This window comes from Tupaia chinensis, unplaced genomic scaffold (assembly GCF_000334495.1).
Source record: "Tupaia chinensis unplaced genomic scaffold, TupChi_1.0 Scaffold000065_1, whole genome shotgun sequence".
In the NCBI taxonomy this organism is placed as follows: Eukaryota; Metazoa; Chordata; class Mammalia; order Scandentia; family Tupaiidae; genus Tupaia; species Tupaia belangeri.
In genome coordinates, this window is record NW_006159523.1 from 1694898 (window position 1) to 1722019 (window position 27122).

General features: G+C 38.4%; 1 protein-coding gene across 1 annotated transcript in view; it reads right to left on the bottom strand.

Moving 5' to 3' along the window:
* CDH7 (cadherin 7) overlaps positions 1-27122 on the bottom strand; it is a 156629-nt gene that overhangs the window by 96698 nt on the left and 32809 nt on the right. The window lies entirely within an intron of this gene.

Genomic DNA, 27122 nt, shown 5'->3' on the forward strand with positions numbered 1-27122 from the left:
TGGGGGGGCCTTTTTTCGTTGGGGGGTCCCCGCCGCTCCGGGGGCATGAGCTCCCGCGCCCCGAGCGGCTTCCGCCGGGCGCCCCGCGCGGCTTCCGCCGGGCGCCCCGCCGTGCCTTCAGCTCTTGTCCAATAGTTCACACACACACACACACACATACACACACACACGACCCTTCTATGTTCTTGAAGGTCAGAATTTCCATGCCCTTCATTCAGTTGATTTTTTTATTATATTAGTAATATTACTGTTGTTAGAGATTTTTGCTGTAGGATGACTGAACGTGCTGGAGAGACAGAGAGAGACAGAGAGAAAGTGAGAAATCACGCCCTGGAGGGGATAGCCATGCCCCCATTCCTTCTCCATTCTCCTCTTGGGGTTTTGGGCACTCACGCACACATACCTAGCATGAATTTTAAGCCACCAGTTTCAGGATTCTAATCATGGTACTCTTATGTGAGAGCACAGCGACATAACCATTACTCCACCTGCTGGTCCCATGCAGTTTTATTCTTTATCCACAATTTTTTTTTTTTTTTAATAATTTAGTTTTTTGCTAAAGGGTGTGTGTGCTAGCCAGAGACATAGAGACAGAAAGAGAGATAAAGTGAGAAATCATCTCCTGATAGAATGACCATACCATAATCCATTCTCCTCTTTCTCTTTGTGGGATTTTGGGCACATACGTACACACACCCAGCATGAGTTCCAAGCCACTAAGTCTGAGACTCAAATCGCAGTCAGCCATGCAGGAGTCCAGGGCCTTAACCACCTGCTGGCCCCCACTACTCATTTTTCTTAAATAATTACATGATTTAACTTAATTAATTAATTTATTTTTAATTTGACCAGAGAGAGAGAAAGGGAAGTGATAAAGCAAGCTGCCAGGTCTGGCACTGGAACCACGGCTGCTGATGTGGGAGTCTAGCACCCTTCAGCAAGCACCATGCTACCTGCTGACCCCTCCACCACTTATTTTTTATTTTAAGATTAGAAGGACTAAAACTACATGTCAGCAATACACATCAGCTGTGATAGTTTCCCCACATCTTTTTATCTTGACTGGGCCCAACGTAAACAACCTGCTATAACACTTTCGCTCTGTTAAAGAAAAGTCTGAAAAAGAGAAATATTTCTAAATTTAGCAGAATAAGGTAAAAAATCAATTTAATACATTGATCAACATTTATTTACTCTATGTATTTCTCTTTTAAGCTAATTTTTTAAAATAGTAAATTCCTGATAGACAGTATGTGTGTGCATGAGAGAGAGAAAGAGAAAAAGCACCTTCAACAGGATTTTAGTACACCATGATCCCCTTTTCCCTGCCCTCCCAGTACTCAGGATCTCAGGCACATGCCCAGGTTGCCAGAGGATTCTCAAGCCTGTCCAGGGATCTGAACAATCTCTGTCATGGTGCCTCCGAAACCACAGTGCTGATTCTACTGAATGATACCAGGCCAGGGCCTCTGTGTGTCTTCAACTCTGCTTGCTATCTGATCTTATGACCTTGTCTTTACTCTCTGACTTTTCGCTCCCCCTTCTGTAAAATGGTGATCACTATAAGGGGACTTCAAAAAGTATGTGGAAAATAAAATTAAAGGACAAGTTCATTTTTATGCAAAAATATTACAATCCATATAGTTTGGGCATAGTATGCATTTTCTATAAACTTTACGAAGGCTGTTAGTATATCCACACCTGGATTTCACTGAATAATTGTGACCACTACTCAAGAAAATATGATAAATTAAAATAATATCAGAATTGTACTTTTTAAGGTTTTGGCCTTTGAAAACCATACTCACATTCTAACAACAACAAAAAAAATCTAGATATATGATGAAACTATTGACAAAAGAAAGTATTCACTGTGGAAACTTTGACAATAATAAGAGTCTTATTAAGCTCTCACAAGGTTAAAATTGTAAATCTAGAGGGTAGGTTAAAATAATAATTAGCAGATATAAAACTGCTTGAGTACATACATGGCATATATAGTTTCTTTTCTCATTATATACCTGTTTTCCACATCCCAGTGTACACTTTGTGATTATTAGGCTGTTGAAGGAATATTACAGATGAAAACAAGTGTATAAGTCATTTCTTTCTGGTTGAAGTATTCCTAATTTATAATTATCATTGTGATACAGGGTAATAGAAACCAATTTACTTGTGAATTATCTTTGATAAAGTTGTATGGTTAAGAAGTACAGATATTAATTATTATACACAGCATAATAAAGGAAGGGATGTAATTCAGTAAACACAGAAGTAATGTTAAAATTGTAAAGAAAATCTCTGTTTTTTTTAACTCAACAATAGAAATGACTCCTCCGATTGTTTTCATTCGCAGAACAAGTGTACAATAAGTCACTTGAGATAAATATTTATTGTGGGGTCTTAGTCATTTGCTTAGTACCAGAATGGTACAACCAAAGGAGACACAGGTATGGATATTGCATCTTCATTCTGCTTCTTATCGTGTTTTCTCAATCATTCTTAAATTCCAGCTTATCTCTCTGTTGTATTACTAGATCAGTATCAGTAAACTTACTCTCAGCCTTGAGTGTAGAAGAGGCTAAAAGAAGTAATGCATTTGGAACTATTTCCATTAAATGGAAGATTCTTACCTTATTTATGTTTACATAGCACAGTATAATAGACTTACCTGCATTCTTCAGGGGAAAAAAACTTGCTTTTGTTTGAAAAGATTGAACAGCTGTGCCTATAGTATAGTTACTCAGTTTAACATTCAGAGCTACAAATTTTCCTTGAGAGACTAAGAGATAGCAACTCAGAAAAGCGTTCTCTATCGCACACAGCTGCATTCGCCTTCCTAAATAAAACACCATGGCACTGGCATCACCCTACATCCAGTTGCTGTCTGCAGGCCGTAGCTAACTCTCCCAGCTTAAGACATCTGCCTCCAGTCAAATTCTCCATGACCCAGACGGGAGCCAAGTCTATCCTCACTTGAGGTAATTGTAATACCTCAGGTTTTCTTCTTTTCAGGGACCATTGGGTATGCCAGCATTTTGTTCATGCAGTTGCAATCGGTAAGAACTGGGCCAGAAATAGTTAAAAAAGCAAACCCATCAAAAGGTTAGGCGTCATCTTCAGAACAGTAACTTTTTCATTTTGCTTTTTGGAACGGCTCTGGTTAAGCAGAAAATGTATATAGCCAAATAAAAAGCAGCACCTCTCAAAATGTGATCTGAGGACTCTGTCCATTTGTCCAATACAGGTAAATACAGAAATTGAGAAACCCAGCTTAGCAACTGTTAGAGCAATTTCATAGAATAATTTCACATCTGTTGAACCCAAAAATCATAATGAAAATAATGGTGATTGACTTTTTATCTCAGCAGTTCATTTTTATTACATATTACCAAATCATTAGTAGATCAGAAAAGAGTGAGTTCTGTGTTCTTGAAAAAAAAAAACAAATAAGCAAAAAAAAAAAAAAGGAAAACACTACCAGCAACATAAAACTAGGTTCTTCATTCCAGATCCATTGAGAAGCACTGGGCCAGTAGCAAAAACCTGACATGTAAACTCTTCTGAAAGAGAAATCTATCTAAAACTCTTTTTCTCTCCTTGCATTAGAGAAGACTAGAGAATATTTGCCATATACTCCAGTATATGGCATAGACTATATAAAATAGTCTATGGAGGCATAGACTACGCTAAAATTTGCACTGATGTTTTATACCTGACAGTTTGGAAAAGGCCTTCCTGTACATACTGGAGACAGCAACCGCTTCATGTGTTCTCCTGGAGTTCCTGCATTTCGTTGCCTTGTGTGTTAGAAAGCATATAGAAATAAAATTTTAGAATCTGTACTGGGGAAGAAAATGTAACCCCAAGAAAGAATTCTCTCAAGTATCTTAACTGTTCTAACATTGGTATATTACATGTCCACAGCAGCCTAAAGGAGGCAGTGTGTAAACCAAGATATGACAAGAGACAATTAGTCACTCACAGAATCCTGGAGGTGAACAGACAAAAGGAGCTAGTTCAGTAGTAGGACAAAGCGTGACTTCACCATGCAACACTTAAACTTATTAACAAGCTCTAGGCGAGAGAGTTTTACAGGTAACTCAATTCCTACTCAGTATGCATTCACATTTGTAATGTGGTGATATCTATTGAGTAATTTAGCTTAAATTATTCTTTCAATTTTTTAAAATTCATGACAGAGCACATGCACATACGTGAGAGAGAGTGTGAGGTAGAGAGAGGAGATCCTTCCACAGGGTCTGGTTATGCGGCAATCCTGTCTCTACATCCTCAAGCTCATTGGATCGTGAGCACTTGGGTACATGTTCGGTATGTTTCATGTGGACTGGGACAAAGTTCTCTACCATGGTTACCATGGTCACCATCCAGATTCTCTTAATCAAGTATTACCACTGTGCCCTGGTGCCAGCTCTCGATGATTCGTTATATACTATACGGCATTTGTCTAGTGTATACTTTTGGGCACCTTTATAAAAAATTACACTGTGAAAGTGTCCCTTTAACTGTTATTTGGTGTACCTAGTTAAAAGTGGGGCCACCTAACCCACTTCAGCTATTATGTGAACTGTATGGAAATAATGGACACTCTCCTGGAACCCAAAGTGGAGTGTCCTGATAAATTAAATAGCTTGAATTGCATATGTGTCTGCCCTCATCTACACATTTAGCATATATGGATCACCTACTGAAAAAAAGAATAGACTCCCTACTACAGGCCTAGTTTGTGCTCTGTACAGAGGAAGATGAGAAGGCGTGTCAAGGGGAAGCCTGAATGTTGAACCACATCGCTCCTGTTTTCATGAGTTAACAGGGTGGCAGGTTGTCAGCGTAACACAGTGAACAAACAATTGTAATTTTGATGACTTTCAGAAAGCACTCAGAGAACACTGAGAAATCTTATGTCAAGAAAACTAAACTAAGCCCTGGGGTTCAGGGAAGTGTTTTTAAGAAATGATACTTGAGATGAGAAGCATATTACCAAGAATCAGTTCTGGCAGTGAAGAGTGGAATGTGATTTCCAAGAAGAAACCTGACTAAACAATAGCATAAATTTCTTTCTAGGGATACCAGTACACAGCCTCCACTAGTTCATAGTAGAGAATGATTTGGGCATGTGATACACAGGGAGAGGCCTTACATAGAGTATAATCTATATTTCATGCACATCTGTTCAAATAACTAAAAATTTTAAAATAAAAAAATTGTTTTGCTAATAAACTTATTACTTTTTGAAGTCTAGTATATAGGTATCCGGCACCAGAACTATCTGGGATGCTGGTTAAAATGCAAATTGCCAGATCCCCTCTCTCTCGCCCCTACTATCTATGGCTCCTGTACTGTCCGTACCAGCCACAGCTGCCCTCCCAGCTGCTAGATCCTCTAACACTTCCATCCCTTCCAATGCTATACACTAAAGATCTGCAGTGATCAAATATAAATGCTTAAAAAGTAATTTAAAAAAATTAAAATATGCAAATTTCCAGGCTCTGCCTGAAGCCTATGGTATCCAAATCTCTTTGGGTTGAGACCAGGAATCTATTTTCAATCAGCATAACAGATCAAAAACGACTAGGCTAAGAAATAATGTCCACCTGCCTGTTTTGGTTAATGTTAATAAAAGTAGTTAATCACTTTTAATTATACTGTATTTTTAAAATTATTTTTATTTAAATCTCTTTATTGCCATTATTTTATTTTAGTTTTTTGAAGTTGACCAGAGAGAGACAGAGAGAAAGAAGGACTCCCATGTGGGAATCCAGTCGCCTCAAACACCACACCACCTGCTGGCTCCTAATTGTATTGTATTTAAAATTTCTTCTGTATGAGATGGATTGCTTATATATTTTATTCAAAAAGCACTGTCTCTTTCTTAACCATACATTAAGAGAAAACATAGATAATGTATGCTTATCTACATTGATACTAATAAGATGGCTACACTTAAATTTCAAAACACTTTAAAATGATTTCAATTTTCCATGGGAGAGAGATAGTAAGTATAATTTTATTTTTGCCATAGTTCATGTTTTAGAAAACCCAACAAGAATGAGAAGCTACTTTGGGGAGAGTTAGGTGGGTGCATTTTACAGGGATAAAATTACAGTGAGTCATTAACGCAAACCACATTCTTTGTAACAAGTTCCTATTACCAAGCAGCAGGGATGCTCGGAGGTTCGAAGCATCCCACTGGGGTTAGAAACATAAACTAAAAACAACAAAATACCCTGTTTATAATTTACAGGATGTTAATATTGATTGGAGCTAGAAAGTCAGGATGCTCAGGTAGTTCAAGAATCAAGAGTAACAGTTACCACAACCATCTGTTTTGACATACTATTTTTCCCATAAAAATCATCCAAGTTTACTCCAAAAAAAAATATTCCCAATTATCGTTGTTTATATCTTTAAAAACTTGAAAATTCAAAGAAAAGAAAGAAAATGGAGAAATGGAAGGAAAATATTTACATCTTCAATTACACAACAAAGTTTATCTCAAAATGAAACTCATCCTGGGGACCCATGGGGAATCACCTCTATCCCTCCACAGTTTCACTCCTAGGCTGAGTACTGTCTCACTTGTGGAAGGGCCGTTGTCTGTTCACATTCATTCCACTCTCACGTGCTGTACTAGAACCCATCCTCCACTGAAAATCCAACACCACACCACGTCCTGGGATAGAACACACAGGACCAAGAACCAAAGGCCATAGTAGGACTCCACATTTTACCCACACTCCTATAGACCCCCTGAGATGTGTGCTTCTCATTCCTGGAGCCGGGTGATCCTACCATGCTCACAAGGTATGCCTACCCCTGTTCTCACTGGACTCCTAGCATCAAAAGATCAGTGGACTAGGACAGGCATCAGTATTCTAAGAGATGTAAGGGCTCTGGATCATCAGGAAGAGGCGGGTTTCTGCTACACAGTGGTGGCAAGAGTCTGTTCAGCGTCTGAGCCCTTGAGTGTCTCTTGATGCTCTCACGGCCATTTTGATTGTAAATGAATAAGTACAAGAGCCTCCACCTGAGGAGAACTTGGAGATGAGAAGGAACTGAGGAGTATCAGTTACAACCTGGAGACTACTCCTTTACCTTCTTGTAAGTTCCACCAGGAAAAGAGCCTCAACACATTTCTCCCTGAACTTTTATTACACAAAGCAAGTAGAGGTGAGTGGCATATGGAGAGAACCCAGGGCATGCTTGGCAACCTCCAAAGGCCACTCAATACTCACATGAGGAAACACAGCGAGTGTTGGCCAACACATATTTGGGTCTTTGTCCAAAACTGTCCTCAATTGAATAGAATCACCTAGACCAAGGTAATGTTTTGTTTTGTTTTGATTTTTTCTTGGAGGAAACCCATATCCAATGACTAGCTGATGTGGTGCTCTAAAGCCCCTCTTCCTCCCTCTAGTCTAGGAAATCTCTGTACAGGGCTCCCTGCTCTTGATCTCCCCAAAAGGTCAGCCACAGCCTAGGCTGCCTGCTCAGCCCCTTCCTGCCTACCCTGTCTTACTTCCTCTCCTCTCTCTCACTCGCTTATTGAGAAAGCACTCCAATAAATGCCCTACAGGCAAATCTCCATCTCAAGTCAGTTTCCTGTGAACCTGACCAGAGACCTGCATATATGCCACTCACCCTGCAAGTGATGAGAGGCAGAGCAGGGATCACTGTGTGCCTCTGTCCTACACGTGTCATGCTCTCTCTTTTGGAGGACAGGTGATTGAGAGGAACATTTCTATCGGAGAAAAATGTGTGCCTGTGGAAAAAGAGCAAAGCAGAAGCTGCGAGTGGCCAAATGCATACACGTTGGAACCCCAGGCCACTTCCTTTCAGTAGGCACCTGCCATCCTCTTATTTCCTGTGTTCCCAAATCTGTGATTTATAGCAAGTTCACAATGTGGATGCACCAAAGCCATGAGTGGAAAGGATTCACTACAGCGTTTTTCACTTGGAAGAAGTACACAGTTGCCTTAGCTCAGTGACCACAGGGACTGTCTGCACGCATTCCTCCTCAGCTCTTCTTACCCAGGGGGACTGTCTGATGTTGATTCCAGTGGCATAGTGCTCAAAGCCCAACACAGAATGCTTTGATCAGAGTATCTGTCTATGGCCCAAGCTGCTTTATGTGTAAATCTCCCTGGGTCAAACTGTTATGCACCCAAGGTAGGAACCACTAGCCTAAAAGGAAAAAAAGGGATACAGAGAAAGTCTGAGGAAATGTTTTGCTGTTGCACAGATAATAGTTTGAAAAGCAGATGTATTAACTAGATGTAAAAGAGAAAACAAGCATGTCTGCAGAACTTTGGCAATAATTTGCTGAGAAGGTGCAAATTTTTAAAACCATACTTCAAAAAACCTCTGGCACAATTTCAATAAATACTAAGCTTCTTAAATAAAAAATAAACCTGGTTCACATGACAGGACCCTCTGTGGGATATGTAATTGTTTCTTCTAAAATATAGCAGGTACTAGGAATAATGAGACTGTACTCTGGTTCAAGTGACCTAAGAAGACCTAAGAGATGTTTTCTCCTCTAAGCAAAATGCCATATAGAAATTAATGAGGACAAGGTCCCCCATGAGCCCTCTTAGCTCCCTGTTGTCACAACTGCAGAGATTTCAATTTCTGCCTTCCTACACACCAACAATTTTGATCTCAATGTATAATGCCCAAAGAATAAAAATTCCTATAAACAAATATGAACTTCTTAAAGCAATAAGAAGAAAAAGGAAGGAAGAGAGTGGAGTAGAATGGGTAGGCAACAATCACCATAGAGCAAGGTCAACAATTAGGTGACACAAGAGTGGGACATCCTCAAGTAACTATTATTCCAGACTCTGGACAGGCATTATCAGTTTTCCTGGGAGAGAATGACCAAAGCTTTTCTGTCTTGGCATAAAGATTTTCATGGGTTTAATAAGAAGACTCCTTCTGTCTATGTGGGGAGAACTAGCCTCTTCACAGTACTGAGGAATGGGTTGAGAAGCGATGATGGACAGTGTGTCTAGGATAAGACTGAGTTCCACAAAATTCTGTTAATCTGTTATACTGATGATGGTCTGTCACATTTTATAAAATATAATAGATTTTCTGATTATTTTCTTAACAAATTTAGTTCATAATATGACTCTCTGCTCCTTCTTAGAATGAACAAAATTGGGATTCAAGATGAATAAGGCAAGCTCTTCGGTAACATAATCACAATCGCTAAAGTGAGTCAGAAAAATTTTGAACCCAATCTGTCTGCATTATGTTACGTAGTGTAATACAAGAACCAAGGGACCTAGGTCTAGTGCCTCACATGTTTCCCATGTTGGATGTCCTGAGGCATTGACTACCTGCTCTGGACTTCAGTTTGTTCATTTACAAAACAAACGGAGCTAGAGAGTCTTAAAGGTTCTTTTGATTCCCAAAGCCCTATATGTGTCCTCTAAATAAATGTAATCATTCACCCAGTTGATAAACACGTACTAGGTACCTAATATATATTGTAGACTCTGGGAACTGCCCAAGATTTGAGTGTGTGATATCGCCTTAATTTAAAATAACACACAATTACAAATAGGAATTATGTGGTTGCACTACCTTGGGGAAGTCAAGAGTGTTTTAGAACATGTTCAGCTTATTGTATCAGAAAATCGCTAAGATTTACTTTGTAAGATATCATCCTACAGTTTCCAAATGTCTGTTTAATAGTGGTTTGTGAAAGAAAGGCATTAAGGCATTTATTTCTGGGTGCTTAAGAGAGTGTTTGCTTATGTAGACCAGCCTGCAATTTGGTAAAGATAATTGAATAGACTAATTAGCTTTTGATTTAAAAATCTATGTCAAGAACATACACAAAATATCTTTAGACTATGTCAATAAAGTGGAACTTAAACATACAACCATGAGGATAAGTGCACTTATTTTAAAAGGGCAAGTGATGTGTGGCACTTTCATATAATGTATTTAATATCTTATGCACATACCCAATTAGTATCATTTACAAACACCAACACTAAGCAGACCATTTGCTCTTTCTTTCTGTGAGATTTACAATGTTACACATTTTTTCTGTACTTCATCCTGTCACATTATAGATACATGGTTTAGATATATTATTCTATTTCAGCCTAAACTACCCCAAACTCCTTGCAGCAGTACTGAGATGATAATGATTCCCTCAGAGAAGCCTGTACTGAGAGACATTAATACAGAGAACCATTCCTGGGAGGCATCATTTTGGGTGGGTGTTTCCCTGCCTATTATCGATGTTGCTTCCATTAACTAAAATATCCTTTGCTGTGGGGGAAAACAAGTACCAACTGAACTGCCTTTCTTCTACATTGTTTGTGACTTAAAAGAACCGCCTATGCCTGAATGGGCACATGTTGTAACATGTCGAATATTTAAAAATTAGCATTCACTGCAGCTACTTCTCCCTGGACTTCATTACTATGTAAAATGGGACCATTCTGATAACTAAGACAGTTTCCCTGCACACTTGATCCAGTTGAATTCAGAATACCATCAATATTGCTAAAGAATGTTTTTTTCTCTTTAATCTTAACCTTCTTTGCTTTATATTTGCAGGGCCGACTTTTAGCTACTCTGCTTCACATATTGTTTTATAATTCTTTTATTCAAATAGCTCATAGTAACAGCTAATATTTACGGATTGTAATTACATGTCATCCATGATGGTAAAGGGCCCTTTAATTCTAACAAACCTATGTGATGGGCATGATTGTCCTCACTGAAACACGAGAAGACTATGATTTAAAAGAATGAGTGAGTGCTTTTTCTTTAGCTTTCACAATAACTTCAGAGACTCACATCTAGGGTTCTCCAACAACAAAGTCTGTGTCCTTACCACTCTATGCTCATTCCCACCCCTGCCCCATCTCCTCTTAGAAGAGATAGCCTGGAAGAGCTTTGCTATGGTTTGTGTCCTCAAGATTAGCGTGTTGGGATTTGGTTGCCAAGGCATTACAAGAAAATTTACTAATTTCAAATTGTCAGAAGGTGGGGCTTTGGGAAATGATAAACTGATTAGGGTGAGGCCACTAAACTTACAACTACTAGATTTTTGTTTCTGACCCTTCCCTGTCCCCTGATTCCTACTCCCAGCCAGTCAATTCCCAATGCCCTATCTCCCTAGCCTGCCAATTTCCTTTTCCTTTGTCTACACTTCACTCATTACTGTTCCTAGTCAAGAATTCTAGGTTCCTCACAAAGATTAACAGCATAGCAATTTCAATGTTACAAAATACTGGTTCTGGATGCCTGGTCTCCCATCCTGTAACATCTCTGTCATATAGGACAGCTGTCCTCCCCTGTCATAGTTTAATTTTTCATGGTTTCAATTAGTCATAGTACAGTGCAAAATATTTTGCAAAAAAGTAAGAGCATACTCATAACTTTTACAATGGTATATTATGATAATGGTTCTACTTTGTTATTATTTATTAAGTATTTAATTTCTAGTTAAACTGTACCAAAGGTATGCATGTATAAGAAAAAACATACTATATCCAGGGTTCAGTGTGATTTATGGTTTCAGGTATCAAAGGGGGGGTCTTAGAATGTATCCTCCTGGATAAGGGTGCATCACTATACTACACATTTTCATATCTGTTCATATTATTAAAGCACAACAATCTTGTCTCTCTCTAGCTTAAAATCACGGATAGCCCACTACAACTTTCCATATTAAAGACTGTCTTACAATTCAATTTGTTCAATGATACAAGCTCATTGACTATAACATACACCATTATTTTATGTACTCCCATGGAAGAAAAAAGATCCTGTATGTTATCATTTCAAGATGCTGTTTATTGTAGCAAATGCTCTGACCTATGAGGGTAAAATGTGATAAAAGATGCATCTTGATGGCATATATGCTTGTTGGTCTGTACTTTGGCTTCCTACTTGTAGATCTGCCCTCCTGCCCTGGAAATGCAGCAGGCTTTGCGAAGCAGCCACACAATGCCCAGAGCTTTCCTAAAATCAAACCCATCCTCTTTCATATAAAATTACCCATATTTGGCATTTATCTAAAATCAAAATCATAGAAAGTCAAACAACAGTGTAAGAAGGATGTGAAGTAATGAATATTATATGTTGCCCAAAGAAACACGATGACAACAGTGTAGATAAATTCCAGCATTTGGTTAGTGCTGCTACTGCATGTGTTTTCTTCAGACCTTCTTTTCAGATGATCTGATTCTTACTTCTGTTACAAAATCAAGTCCCCACTGCAATCATACTGAGTGACAGCATACTCTGGTAATAAGTAGACTGTGATGAGATGCTGTGAGCAATTTATAGTCATCATCGTTAACCGAAAACCTCACCTAAGTCTTGAGCTTCCATTTACACACTGAGCTGTAACAATATTGCTTTACAGGCTTGTGATGCCATGAGAAATACTTCTGTTTTGTAATGAACTGGAAGTGTGTTTGCTGAAATTTCTCACATGCATATTTATGTAGAAAAAAATGTCTCATAAACTTCTGGGGATGGATAGTGAGATACCACCCCCAGAACACAAATGCTCAACTTAGAAAGGATATTTACTAAATACCTCAGCAGAAATAAAGTAGATGGAGTAAAACCAGTAGCTGGATTCTTCTCAGACGGGTGGATAAAAGGAAAAACCATTATGTCCTCAGGGCAAGGTCTCAGAGGTAGGATGGCTAAGGACAAGTAAGGTGGGGATCTAAGAGTGACACTATGTTGAACTCCCCATCATCTAATCTATAATTAATAATGATTTTTTTACATGTTGCAAAATACTTGATACCATTGGATTTTTATGGACATTGGCCAACACCTGTGTCTTGATGCAGGTCAAACCAAATCAACATGCATAGCTAAGAGGGCTTCTAGAAGATGGGTCACAATGGAATTAGTGACTGAAGGTTGTTTCTCTCTTGTGTACTCCTCCAGAGGGCACAGCACTGCAACAGTAGAATGCAACTCTGAGGCCATGTTAAAGAAATTTTTTTAAAAAGCGTGAAAGCTTATTATTCTAGAATATAATATTATGCATATACATATTACTCCAGAAAGAAAGTACACACATTCTTCCATCTGTATAGTCCTTTTCTTAATAAAAGGTGAAACAACGTATAAAAGGGCTAACATGCTGCCCTAGGGTTGAACAGTGCCTGCTGTTTCACCTACAAGCTTCTCTGAGGGGTTGACAAAGGAGTCTTTTCAAGGCTTAGTGTTTGATTCTTTACACTTGTAGTCAACAGACATTGACCTCCTTCGGAGCCCTAGAGAGCTCATCAATTCACTTTTCTGGAGCACAGAAATCAGAAAACTGTCCCTTTTCTTATTTTTTTTTTTTTGTTTTTCCTTTTTTCCACTTCCAAATTCTCTAAGATGTCTTCCATATGCTTTAGTCCTCTTGAGATGAGATTGTCTGCAGCAGCCATTCTGGGGTTCTGTGGGGTGCAGCTCAGATCTTGAAGAATCATCGTTTTTTATGTGCACAAGGTCAGCCCCAGGGGCACATATGGAAAAAAATATCTAACATCCCATCATAAATAAGTAGTTAATATAGTTTTCAAAACCTACCATCTAAGCAGAGAATAAACAAAGTATCACAGTAAACAGAGAAAGCTTATTTAGTCAAATGCCATTTAGTTAAAAACTTGAGAGAGTAATTTATAGCAAAAGCCAAAGAGAAACAGAGGAAGGATGAGGAGCACTAGAGACATAGATAACCATTTGGGCAGAAGGAATCCAAACTAGTCAAGTTGCATTTGTTTCCTCACTGATTCTGTCATAATCTAAACAAATTATAAAACCAGTGACAGGATTTACTGAACAAAATCCCAGAGTGAACATTAAACTATTATATATATATTGCATCATAAAACATTGCTCCTGACAATTCTATAAGGCACTTTCTGTAATCTGTAAAGAACAGAAAATATGTCCTGACATACTTCTGTTGCACTGCCACAGTACGAGATTGGTTCATGCAGGGAGAGTCTACAGGCCCTTTGGTATTATATTAAATAAGCAGCAGCCCATAGTGGAAGGAACAGGGTCTGTGATCAGAGGCCTGATCAGAGGCCACGGCTTGGCTCTCATGTGTATTAGCTAGGTGTGCGGCTTTCTTTCGGCTTTCGCCTTCTCACACAGAAGTGAGGTAGTGGTAGTACCTCCTCCCTCCTCAAAGGGTTTTCTCTTGACTCCAATGAGACAACGTAAAGGAACTCGTTTTACAAACCACATACCACTAAGTAGAGGGCAGTTTTCCTTATGTTGATCATACTGGGTCATCAGAAAAGTCATGTTGCATTTTTGCATTAAAAAAACATAGAAAAATACATCATGACTTTTCTGATGAACCAGTATTTGATGAAGAGCACTACAGAGAAAGAACAAGGTTTCAGAACAACCTATTTTACTAATTTGTATATACATGCAAAGAGCTGATCATATGTGTAAGGTTGAAATAGAGATATACTAAAATGCATACCCTGCATATACATAAACACACATGCATGCATACTCAGATGGCTACTATTTCAGATGGAGATGGTAAGCACATATCAAAAGAAGTGTCATTCCTAATATTCAGATTATATCCTATTTAAAATATTTTAAAAATTTACAGCAACATTATCTCATAAATAAGAATATTAATAAAATCTTACAGCATTTAAAAAAAATTTAGAGAGAGATTTTTGTTAAAGGTCATGTGTGCTTGCCGGAGAGACAGAGACAGACAGACAGAAAGTCAGTGAGAAATCACCCCCTGGGGGGATGGCCACACTACAGTCCCTTCTCCTCCATTCTCCTCATGGGATTTTGGGTAGGCACACGCGTACGCCCAGCATGAATTTTAAGCTGCCTGGTCCAGGACTCAAACTGTGGTCAGTTATAGATGAGTCTAGTGACAAGACCATTATGCAATCTGTTGGCTCTCTTTAAGCATTTTTCATGTTTCTCTAAACCTTTTTGTAAGTAAATACATTTTCTGCTGTTCAAGGTGTCAAAATTATGTACTATTACATATGTCATTACTAACCATGTATCCTTCATACTTCAATGTGTGCATTTTGACCCAATTAGTTACCCTTCATGAATAGTCCATAACAACTGACTTCCTATAAAGACCACTGAGGTTACATAATGCAACATTCAAAACAAGTATTTCTGACTACTTGCATGAATAGAAAAAGAGAATGAAGAAGACTGTAAAACAGTGTATTAAAGAATACTTGTTCTTACCCTTCATTCTAAAGGCCCTATAAAGAACCAAGCTTAAAGGTCTATTCTTCCTCATCAAGAAGCATTAAATATGAGAAGTCTTCCAAAAGTTTATGGAGAAGGTGTATTATGAATAAACTATACATGAATTTCAAAAACTTTTGGAGACCAGCAGTTAGTGTAATGGCTATGTCATTGGGCTCCCATGTAGTAGACTGTGGCTAGAGTCCCAGAGCCAGTGCTTAAACTCATGCTGGGCATGTGTGTGTGTGCCTTCCCAAGACTCCAAGAGGAGAATGGAGGAGAAGGGATTGCGGCATGACCACCCCCCCGGGGGGTGATTTCTCACTCTCTGTCTCTCTTTCTCTGTCTTTCTGGCGAGCGCATGTGCCCTATAGCAAAAACGTCTCAAAAGAATTTTTTTTTTTCACCAAAATAATCTCATTGCTTTAACTCCATTTTTCAATGAATGTTGGGAGTCCCCTCATTACTACCTGCTTGATCATCAGCCTGGGTTCTATTAATTGCATTTCCCACCTACTTTCTAAGTTTAGGGATATGAGTAGTTCATGTACTCACATCTCTGCATGGGTACCCCTCAGGCAACTTCAAATTCAACATGGCCAAATTGCAACATAATCTAGTATTTCTTCCCCAGATCCCAAAGCATTTAATTTATCGCTCATTATCCAACACTTACTAAGCAGAAATTACCTTTGATGATGCTATAGATGCAACAATAAATAAGAGACAACTTTTCTTCTCTCCCTAAACCCCTCCCAACTCCACTTTATTTTTTATTTATTTATTTATTTATTTTTTTTTGAGAGAGAGATTTTTGCTATAGGGCCCATGAGCTTGCTGGACATACAGAGAGATAGAAATTGAGAAATAACCCTCCAGAGGGGATGGCCGTGCCACAATCCCTTCTCCTCCGATCTCTCGGGATTTTGGGGAAGTGCACAAACACATCTGGCATGAGTTTTAAGCCACTCGGCCTGGGACTTGAACTGCAGTCAACTGCATGGGAGTACAAGGACATAACCATTATACCATCTGCTGGTCCCCTCGACCCCACTTTTAGTTGTTAAAATCTCTTATCTACATCACTTTCCAAATAATTCTTATTCTTCTTAGCCTTTTATCCTCACCCTATTACCATATTTCACTCCCCACCATCTCTTGTGTGGAATTTTTACTAATCACTGGAGGAATTTCTACCCCCCCCCTTTACCTCTTGGATATTATAATCTTTGACTCTACAAGATTTTTGTCTTGTTGTTGTTGTTGTTTGTTTGTTTGTTTTTAAAGGAATGTTGCTATGGTCATATTGCAGTTCCTTCTCCATTCTCCTTTTGGGATTTTGCACATGTGCCAGGTGTGAGTTCCAAGCTGCTGGGTCTGGGACTCACACCGAAGCTGACCACTTGGGAGTCTACTCGTTAACCCTTGTGCCACCTGCTGGCCCTAGCATTGCCTTTTCTAAAATGTCAATTGGCACAGAACCATCCCTCAAACTACCCAAAGACAAAACAAAAGACAAAAATACCTTAGCAAGCATATTAAACTCTCAGAGCATTTTAGCTATGGGACTCTTTGAAGATAAGGTAGGGCAAGTGATTCCTTTTTTGACCTGTTTAGCTAACACTGCATTTTCAATATCACCTATTTTAAAATTGGACAGGATTATAATCATGAAAATGAAGTGTTTGTATGCACCTGCCTACATTCTCTAAAGGATACTTTACATACAGAAGATAAAGACCCAATCAATGGCTGCACTGTGGGTCTGCTTCTTATTGGTACTTGTTCTGCTTCTGTTTATTACATAGAAAATGAATTCTAGCAACACACTTCAATCCTGTTCTTTTTTTTGGCGAGGTTTTTATTTTATTTTTATTTATTTATTTTTTGCTGTAGGGCATGTGCGCTCACCAGACAGACAGAGAGAGAGAAAGTAAGAAATAACTCCCCAGGGGTAACTCCCCAGGGGGGATGGCCATCCCGCAATCCCTTCTCCTCCATTCTCCTCTTGGGATCTTGGGCACGTACGCACACACGCCCGGCGTGAATTTTAAGCTACCGGGTCTGGGACGCGAACTGCAGTCGACTACATGGGAGTCCAGTGACATAGACATTACGCTAACTGCTGGTCCCAATCCTGTTATCTTTTTGATACGTACAAAAAAATGGTATAGGATGTACTATACTGTATCATGTTTTTCAAAGCCATATTCTTTTAAATTTTTATTATTCTTACTATTTTTAACTTAAGTACTTTGTTTTTGCTTTGCATATAGTTTGATAATGCTTCATTTTAATAAAGCTCAGAACCTGAAAAACAAACAAACAAATATTCTCTTAGGATGTGACTAGCTCCTGCTTCATGACTGCCTCTATGCCTCTTTTGTTCTATTTTGGCCACCTAAACCAGACTCCTAAACAAATTATATTTCCTGCCTCCATACCTTGACATAAACTACTCCTTTGGTGCCAGAATATTTTTTATCCTAGTCCCATTAATTTGGGATCACTTTCTCATCTTCCAAGATTCAGCTGAAACATTACTTCCTCTTTGAAGTCTAGCTTCATCCCCCCCAGGCGGTTTTGGTTCTCTATTTTTAATCTTCCATTGCACACTTACAAAATTCACCCTCACACAACATGGAGATTATCTGTAGGCTCCCTCATTAAATTAGTACCTACAGGAAGGACAAGAATACATATTTGCGTATTTCTACCCCCAGTACATAGTCACATGGATGCACAGCCTACGTACTCCATAAATACTTGTTTGAAGAGTAAATTAATAAATATCCTAAAGAATATTCATAATACAACTTCTTACAGATTATGCATTTCTTTTTTGTTGTGTCTTCCCTTTTTTTTTTTTTAAGAGAGGTTTCTTTCCATAGGATATATGTGCTCGCTGAAGAGACAGAGTGTGACAAAGAGAAAGTGAGAAATCACCTTCCCACAGGGGAATAGCCCTACTAATCCCTTCTCCATTCTCCTCTTGGGATTTTGTGTATACACACACACACACACACACACTAGCAACACACTTCAATCCTGTTCTTTTTTTTGGCGAGGTTTTTATTTTATTTTTATTTATTTATTTTTTGCTGTAGGGCATGTGCGCTCACCAGACAGACAGAGAGACAGAGAGACAGAAAGTAAGAAATAACTCCCCAGGGGTAACTCCCCAGGGGGGATGGCCATCCCGCAATCCCTTCTCCTCCATTCTCCTCTTGGGATCTTGGGCACGTACGCACACACGCCCGGCGTGAATTTTAAGCTACCGGGTCTGGGACGCGAACTGCAGTCGACTACATGGGAGTCCAGTGACATAGACATTACGCTAACTGCTGGTCCCAATCCTGTTATCTTTTTGATACGTACAAAAAAATGGTATAGGATGTACTATACTGTATCATGTTTTTCAAAGCCATATTCTTTTAAATTTTTATTATTCTTACTATTTTTAACTTAAGTACTTTGTTTTTGCTTTGCATATAGTTTGATAATGCTTCATTTTAATAAAGCTCAGAACCTGTAAAACAAGCAAACAAATATTCTCTTAGGATGTGACTAGCTCCTGCTTCATGACTGCCTCTATGCCTCTTTTGTTCTATTTTGGCCACCTAAACCAGACTCCTAAACAAATTATATTTCCTGCCTCCATACCTTGACATAAACTACTCCTTTGGTGCCAGAATATTTTTTATCCTAGTCCCATTAATTTGGGATCACTTTCTCATCTTCCAAGATTCAGCTGAAACATTACTTCCTCTTTGAAGTCTAGCTTCATCCCCCCCAGGCGGTTTTGGTTCTCTATTTTTAATCTTCCATTGCACACTTACAAAATTCACCCTCACACAACATGGAGATTATCTGTAGGCTCCCTCATTAAATTAGTACCTACAGGAAGGACAAGAATACATATTTGCGTATTTCTACCCCCAGTACATAGTCACATGGATGCACAGCCTACGTACTCCATAAATACTTGTTTGAAGAGTAAATTAATAAATATCCTAAAGAATATCCATGATAATACAACTTCTTACAGACTATGCATTTCTTTTTTGTTGTGTCTTCCCTTTTTTTTTTTTTTGAGAGAGGTTTCTTTCCATAGGATATATGTGCTCGCTGAAGAGACAGAGTGTGACAAAGAGAAAGTGAGAAATCACCTTCCCACAGGGGAATAGCCCTACTAATCCCTTCTCCATTCTCCTCTTGGGATTTTGTGTATACACACACACACACACACACATACACACACACAGACACACCCAACGCGAGTTTCAAGTCATCGGGTCTAGGACTTGAAGCACAATCGGCTATGTGGAGGTCCAGCACCTTAACAACTATGCCTCCTACTGACTCTGTTGTGCCTCCTTAATTCATACATTTTGTTTTCAACCAGGCAAACTGTTAGCTGCAAGTGAAAAGTAAACTTCATTAGGTAAAAGTGTTGAGGGTAGATTCTTGTTGAAAACTTTCACTCTCAATAACTAGTTGACAATCTGGGGACTTCAATTTTAGCAAAAGCAGGTATCGCTCTACTTCCCTTTGGTCCCATTAGGGATATACATGTGTAGCATTTGGGATTCTGTTCTCTGGCTTGCACAGATGTCTCAAAGTAGCATCTTCAGAAAGGTCTGGCCAGTGAGAAGAAGTCACCAGAGACTTAAGCATCTGTGTGGGAGTAAACAAACTGGCCTATGGCCATTACCATCTCTGCACTGGAAATGATTATCCATAAGCATCACTGTTCACACCACCCAGCATGGCTAATAGTCACCAAAAAGACTACATACAACGTGGCACATAAGACCCCTTCCTTCACATCATCCTTCCTTCCTTCCTGGAATTACAGCTCTGTTGTATGTGACTAAGCAAAGCACACAAAGGCAACTATTTCACTGTTGATAAGCACAAGTGGTTTCCTGGTTGTTTTTTATTTTTTTTTTTAAGTTTTTCCCCTATAAACTTCATTGATGATTTCAGTCAGTAGAGTAGACTTGCTTATGAGGTTTAGTAGAAATAGCCCCGACTAAGAGAATGTCCACTGGAAGTGAAGGTTTTGGACATAGAAGACCACATGAATCCTACAGTTACGATGCCCATTAGCCCCATGTGCAGCTACCCAGTCTCACGTCTGGACCACAACAGTTTAGCATAGTTTAGCAAACTATTGGATCAACTCCTGATTATTCCTAATTAGACCACTTATTTTCAGAGTGTGTTCAAATGAAGGACAAAGTTCAGTAAAAATATTGAAAAGTAAAGCAGGACAAATATTCTCATTTATGTTACTTATTGTAAAATAAAACCCAATTAGGGACCAGCAGTTAGTGTAATCGCTGTGTCACTGGACCCCCATGTAGTCAACTGCGGTTCAAGTCCCAGACCTGGTGGCTTAAAACTCACACTGGGCGCGTGTGCGTGCGTGCCCAACATCCCGAGAGGAGAATGGAGGAGAAGGGACTGTGGAATGGCCATCCCCCCTGGGGGATGATTTCTCATTTCTGTCTCTCTGTCTCTCTCTGTCTGTCTGACAAGCGCACACACCCTATAGCAAAAACCTCTAAAAAAAAATCAATTAAAAAAAAGCTAAAAAATTAAAACAAACAAAAAAAACTAAAGCAGATCTAATTTTCTTCAGTCTGCACCTTGGTTACAGAGCTCAAATACTCTAAAATCTAATGTAAGAATTCTCTAAAATAAGTCCACCAGTTGTATTTGGTAACTCCTCTCCATATTGACGCTTGTAAATAATCTCCTGTTGTTTCTAGTAGAATGAGTGCAAATACTCAATAAATCTTTGTTAAATTGAATTGAACTGATGCCAAATACACCTCTACCAACAGCAGCAGCAGCGATGGCAGAAACAGGGACAAGAGCTCAGAACAGTTGATACCCAGCACCGCCAAAGTTGTCACAAGCCTTTTGTCTAAGAGCACCTGAATGTACGCTGCGTAGTTCAATAACTTTAAAAAGCTCTCTCTTTCTACATATATATATATATATACATATAAAAATCTCAAGTAAAATTTTAAAATACGTCATACTTGGTAATAGTTTTCTAATTATTTCCTGCATATTTTTTGGATGGTGTATAGCAATAAACATAGATAATGATAGTAATCCTTCATTTGTTTTGGTTAAGACTCATAACAATGTGGCAGTCTTGTGTTAGAAATAATGAGTTTTCATCTATGGATGTGAAACCAAGGGTATTATCTGACCCAGAGATGTACCTATCCTTTAAGCTACTCTTTTACAGCATCGTTTTAAACAAGGACCTAATCCCATCACAGACATTCTAGTAATATATCCGATTAAACATTTTCAGTACACATTTATGGGTTGCTATGCAGAGGAAGATTTACCCTGAAGCTTAAGATTTAGAGCCTCACACTTCATAGGTTATGACCATAATTTTGTGAAATGTCCAAGAGAAATTTTTACCTATTTTGGGAACTTCAGAACCCACATAGTTTCTATCAGCAAAAGCCACAAGTGTTCTGTTATCACGTTAAGTGTTAGGTATGCTTCCGGTGCCATCGATCCAACTGCTTAGCTTGGAAAGCACACCCTCATTGACCTCCATTACACAACTGGGCCCATTCACTCTGCAAACAGGCTCAGTATGTGTTCAAGTTACAGTGAACATTTCATCATTACCACTTCATGCTGTCATCGTACTAATGTTCAGTTTTTAACTCAGATGAACCACCATTTACTTAACTTCTGGCACTTTCTTGGGGCCTATGGAGCCAGAGTCTCTGCATGCCAGTGTAGAAGACACACACAGATTAATGAACAATCCATGTATCTGTAATGCATTTTAAACTGATCATTCAGTATCTTAGTATATTACTCAGAAAATTCTGTCACTCTACTTATGATTAAAAATTGTGTTTCTTATGTTGAAGAGTGTAGTTCCATAAGTTTTTTTTTTCTTGTGCTAAAAGGGACTGTCTTAAATAAAAATAACTTATGATCATAAGTTGTAATAAAAATATCTTTAATCATAATTTTCAACCTTTTTCTTAGACAACATCAAGATCAGAATGTAATTAATGCTCCCTTTATAATGTATAAAATGAACCCTAAAACTGGGAAAATGATTCATAGTAAGTTCCCTAAACACCAATAGTTTTTTTTTTTTCTTCATTAAGTCTTGCCATTCAGTTTGTTCTTTACTTTTGTTCTGTTTTTGTTTATATTTTGGGGGAATTTTAGGTTTTCTTATGTTTATATAATAACTACTACATGGTGTAGTGCTGTCTTGGAATCCATTCCTGGAGTGCATTGTTAAAACATCTATTTTTTTTTTTTGAGGGGGGGGAGGTTTTTGCTATAGGTCGCGTGTGCTCGCCAGACAGACAGACAGAGACAGAGAGACAGAAAGCGAGAAATCACCCCCCCAGGGGTGATGGCCACGCCACAATCCCTTCTCCTCCATTCTCCTCTCGGGATGTTGGGCACGCACGCACACGTGCCGGGTATGAGTTTTTTAAGCCACCGGGTCTGTGACGCGAACCGCAGTCGACTACATGGGAGTCCAGCGACATAGCCATTACGCTAACTGCTGGTCCCAGTTAAAGCATCTTCTACAAATAAATGTTCTGGATTAGAGGATGTGATTATTAAATGAGCAGCTTTTGCCTCAACAATGATACAATTAATTTCATTACACTACTTTAATGAGACATTTACTAAGTTGTACTTAACATGACATGTCATCTTCTATTCCACACTGTCAGCATATTTTAAGGATACGATCACATTTTCATGCTTTGTCTATAGGAAACTATGCTACACTTGTCCCTTCATCTGAGTATTATCTGGTACGAAGATTTCTTTTATATTCCGTATTATATGGCACATAGAATTGTTTCGTATACATCAATGCTCTCTAATTATCAGTTTCACAAAAATTACGTTAGATAAAACATATTGAATTTGGCCACATTACAGTTCAAATGTATTACTTTGCAAATGGATTACTGCAATAAATTAACCAAATTTAACATAATCAAAGATCAATCCAAAAGTCATTAACTGGACTATAGTTGCTGCAAAATATCATAAAAGAACACAATTCAATGTCCTGCTCATTTATTTATTTCTTCTTCTGTGTGTAATCTGTACGCCTTTTTCCATACGGAAGTTACGAAGCCTTATATGGATACTAAGTACAACATGATAGCATGAATGAACCACAAAGTCTATGTTAAAATAGGAAATGCAGATATGGAGAACATATTTAGTAATAAGAAAGTCAAAAAGTATTAGGCAGACTTTCTTTACATACAAGCAATCTTCAAAAAGTCAGTACAAAATGCATATTATGAAAAAAAAAACATGCATTAGTAAAAAAAAAATGTGCCAAAATAGACTCATATTTTAATTCTGTTTCTCCGTGAACTCTTTAAAGTCCCTTTGTATGTTGCTATTTGGGGGCAACAAATAAAATTCTAAGCATTCTGGCAAAAATGCTTGGGAATTTAACAACTCAATATTGAACTTAATTCCTGATACTGAGAGCACCTAATGAATTGTCCTAATGAATTCATAAAAATAATACTGTGAAATGCAGTTAACAAGTCATAGGCAACATCTCTACAGCAGACATAGATGTATTCCTAGAACATTTCTGCTTTCTGATGTCCTTATGTCAAAGAGCACTTCACTAATAGGACCCACCAATAGGTGGGTTAGATAATTTGCCATTTAATGATAATCCAAGTCCTCTTTTCTCTCTGCTCTCATTTGGTCCTCAGGCCAAACCAGCATCACTGGCCTTTTTATGTCCTCAAACATTCCAGACCATTCTTTTCTGTCTCTGCTCTCACTGTTTCCTCTGCCTTGAAGTCACCTTTCCTAGGTATGCACTTTGTTCATCTCTACCTTGCTCACTTTCAATGAGGCTGACCACTTTCTAAAAAATAATAATAATAATAACTTCCTGGGGTTGGACAGTGGCTCAGGGGTCTCTGAAGCTGACTTGTATGGGGAAGTTTCAGATTCACACCGAGAGACCTCTCTGAGTATGCTGCACACACAGGTGCCCTTGACCTAGGGCGTCTGGAAGTTAGGGTTGGATCATAGAGTCAAGACCTAGACGAGGGTGCTGTCTCTGTCTCCCTCTGTATTTCTTTCACTCGAAGAAGAGATACACTTTTAAAAAATACCTTAAAATACAGATTCTCTACTGGCTCTCTTGATTTCTATTCCCTATTGATATATTTCCACAGGGTTTATCAGCATCTATTACATTTACTTTAAAAAAAAAATCATTTGACTAGGCTGGTGTCCCTGAATAGCATGCACTCCATTATATTATTGGTGTCTCTCTCCATCTTCAGTTCAGCTATGTCAACTGCTTTTGCTGAGTCTAGCCAGAATTCCCATCAGAAAACCTAGTTGAGTAAAGTACAGCGTCAGGCACCTGTGAAGACGCAGAAAGCCTGAGAAATGACCCTCAAGATGCTTTCTTCTGCTCACCAGGGGCCTCATGACATCCACAGAAATTTCTGTACCTTTCAATGTTCCACAGAAACCCTTTGCATCACTCACATTTAGTACAAATAGCTGGTTAAATCTGATGCTCACAAACTAAATTTAGGACACAATAATCATTTCTAAACTCTTATTCAAGTTCCACACAAAACATGGTTGCCATGGAATGATGGACCACCTAGATCATACATGTAAATTCAATAAAATAGAAATCCTGTTTTCAGAGGAATATTATCAGTGATGTTTAGAGCTTTTCAGAAATTTAAACTATTCTATTTTTGCTTTATAATTATTTTACTGTCAGGGCTGGCAAGTGGTGTGGTGGTTAAGGACACTGGACTCCCACATGACCAAAAAGGGTTCGAGTCCCAGATCTGGCAGCTCTCTCTCTCTCTTTCTCTCTCTCTCTCTCATTCTGTCTCTCATTAGTCAAATTAAAGGAAATAAATAAAGTTAAATAAAATAATTATTTGAAAAAACAATTACCTTACTGTCAATTTAATTTATCTTCATCATTACAAATTTTCTTCTCTCTCATTTTTGATTTTACTTGTTTAGGGATGGCTTTAGTTGCCTAGTAACTAAATGTTAAAGTAGTCATGTATTGTGGTACAAACGTGACTCACGCTTACCCACTTTGCTAAGTAGGTACACTTGATCTTCATTATTCCTGGATTCCACATTTTGGAATGTGACTACTCATAAAATCTATCTGTCCGTGACCATTTCTGGACATTTGCAGTGCAGTAGAAAATTTTAGTCTCTAATTTGCACATTTCCAAATAAGGTCAAACAAGGCAACACTCAGCCTTCTTGTTTTAGCTCTTAGATTGTAAACAAGTACTCTTTTTACATTTCATTTAGAGACAGATTGTAAAATTTTTTTTTCTTTTGTAGTTGTGTATTTTAAAATGTTCCCCCAAGTGTAGTTTTGAAGTGCTACCTAATGATCCTAAGCACAAAAAGGCTATGATGTGCCTTAGAGAAAAAAGCGTGTTAGGTGAGCTTTATTTGAGCATGAGTTACAGTGCTCTGGGCTATGAGTTCAATGTTAGTGAACGGCAGTATATATTAAAAGCTGTCTGTATTGGGCCAGCCAGTGGCATCTAGTTAAGGTGGCTGGATTCCACATGACTGACTATGTGGTTTGACTCCTGAACCTGGTGGCTTGAAACACACAGTGGGCACCTGTGTGCATACCCCAAATCCCTAGGGGAGAATGGAGAAAAAGGGATTAAGATGTTGTCATCCTTTTAGAATGCTTTTTCACTTCCCTCTTCTCTCTCTCTTTCTCTCTTTTTCTCTCTCTGTCTTTGTCTGGCAAATTAAAAAAATAATAAAAAAATGTAGCTCAATAAAAAAAAAGGAATAGATGAAAGAGAGAAGTGGAAAAACTTTAAGTCCAGAGTTTGAACTGTACATATTGTTTTATATCCTTTTTTTTAAAACATGACGTTTTAAAATGTCTCAACTGTTGGGCTACAAATACAAAAATATTTTTTCTCGACTGAATAACCTCAAATATGTATCAAATACATAAAATGCTTAGGATAACAATAGTTATTGCTTGTATAGCTGCATGCGTTTGGATGTAATTTATATGCATGGTCAGATTACACTAACCTGGTTGCAAAAATAAATTTTAAGTGTTGTTAAACTGATGTCTTATTTAAATCATTGTTTCCCTCCTCATCTCCTTTCATTGTCTACTAAATATAGGTGACATAAAATTAAATACATCTGAAATATGTAACAATTCATAAGGCAAAATAAGACCAATCTAAGTAAAGGGCAACCACAGTCAGCTCTTTCTGAGGATTCACTGCCAATTCTCTGATAAATTAGCAACAAGGTTGCCATGAAACATAATTCAACTCAAGATTTATTCCAGGTACACTGAAAGAGTTTGGCATCTTTTCCCATTCCAGTATCATCCTGGGCAGTTTCTTATTTGTGTTGTATTGCTCCACTGACCTCCTATTACTAATAATGAAGACCACGTGTAATTCAAGTGAAGATGGGACTCAAGCTATGGCAACAGAATTAGTGAGTGACTTGGGGAGGAAATCCTTTTATTCACTTCTCTGCCAAAAGAACACAACAAGAATGAGGCAAAGAAGGTGGTTAGGGACATAAAATTTAAAAACAGGAGGACCAGTTTGGGGCAAGTGCTAACTATGGCCTTTTGTTTCCATGAGAGTAACAGGTTCGAGACTGAGGTTCTTAGGGCACAAAGTGTAAAGTTACTCAGTCTCAGACTCATAACAGTCTGATGGTAGGACAAAAATGAAGGATGATGGATGGTGTGTACACTTTGAATGAAAACACACCAAAATTCC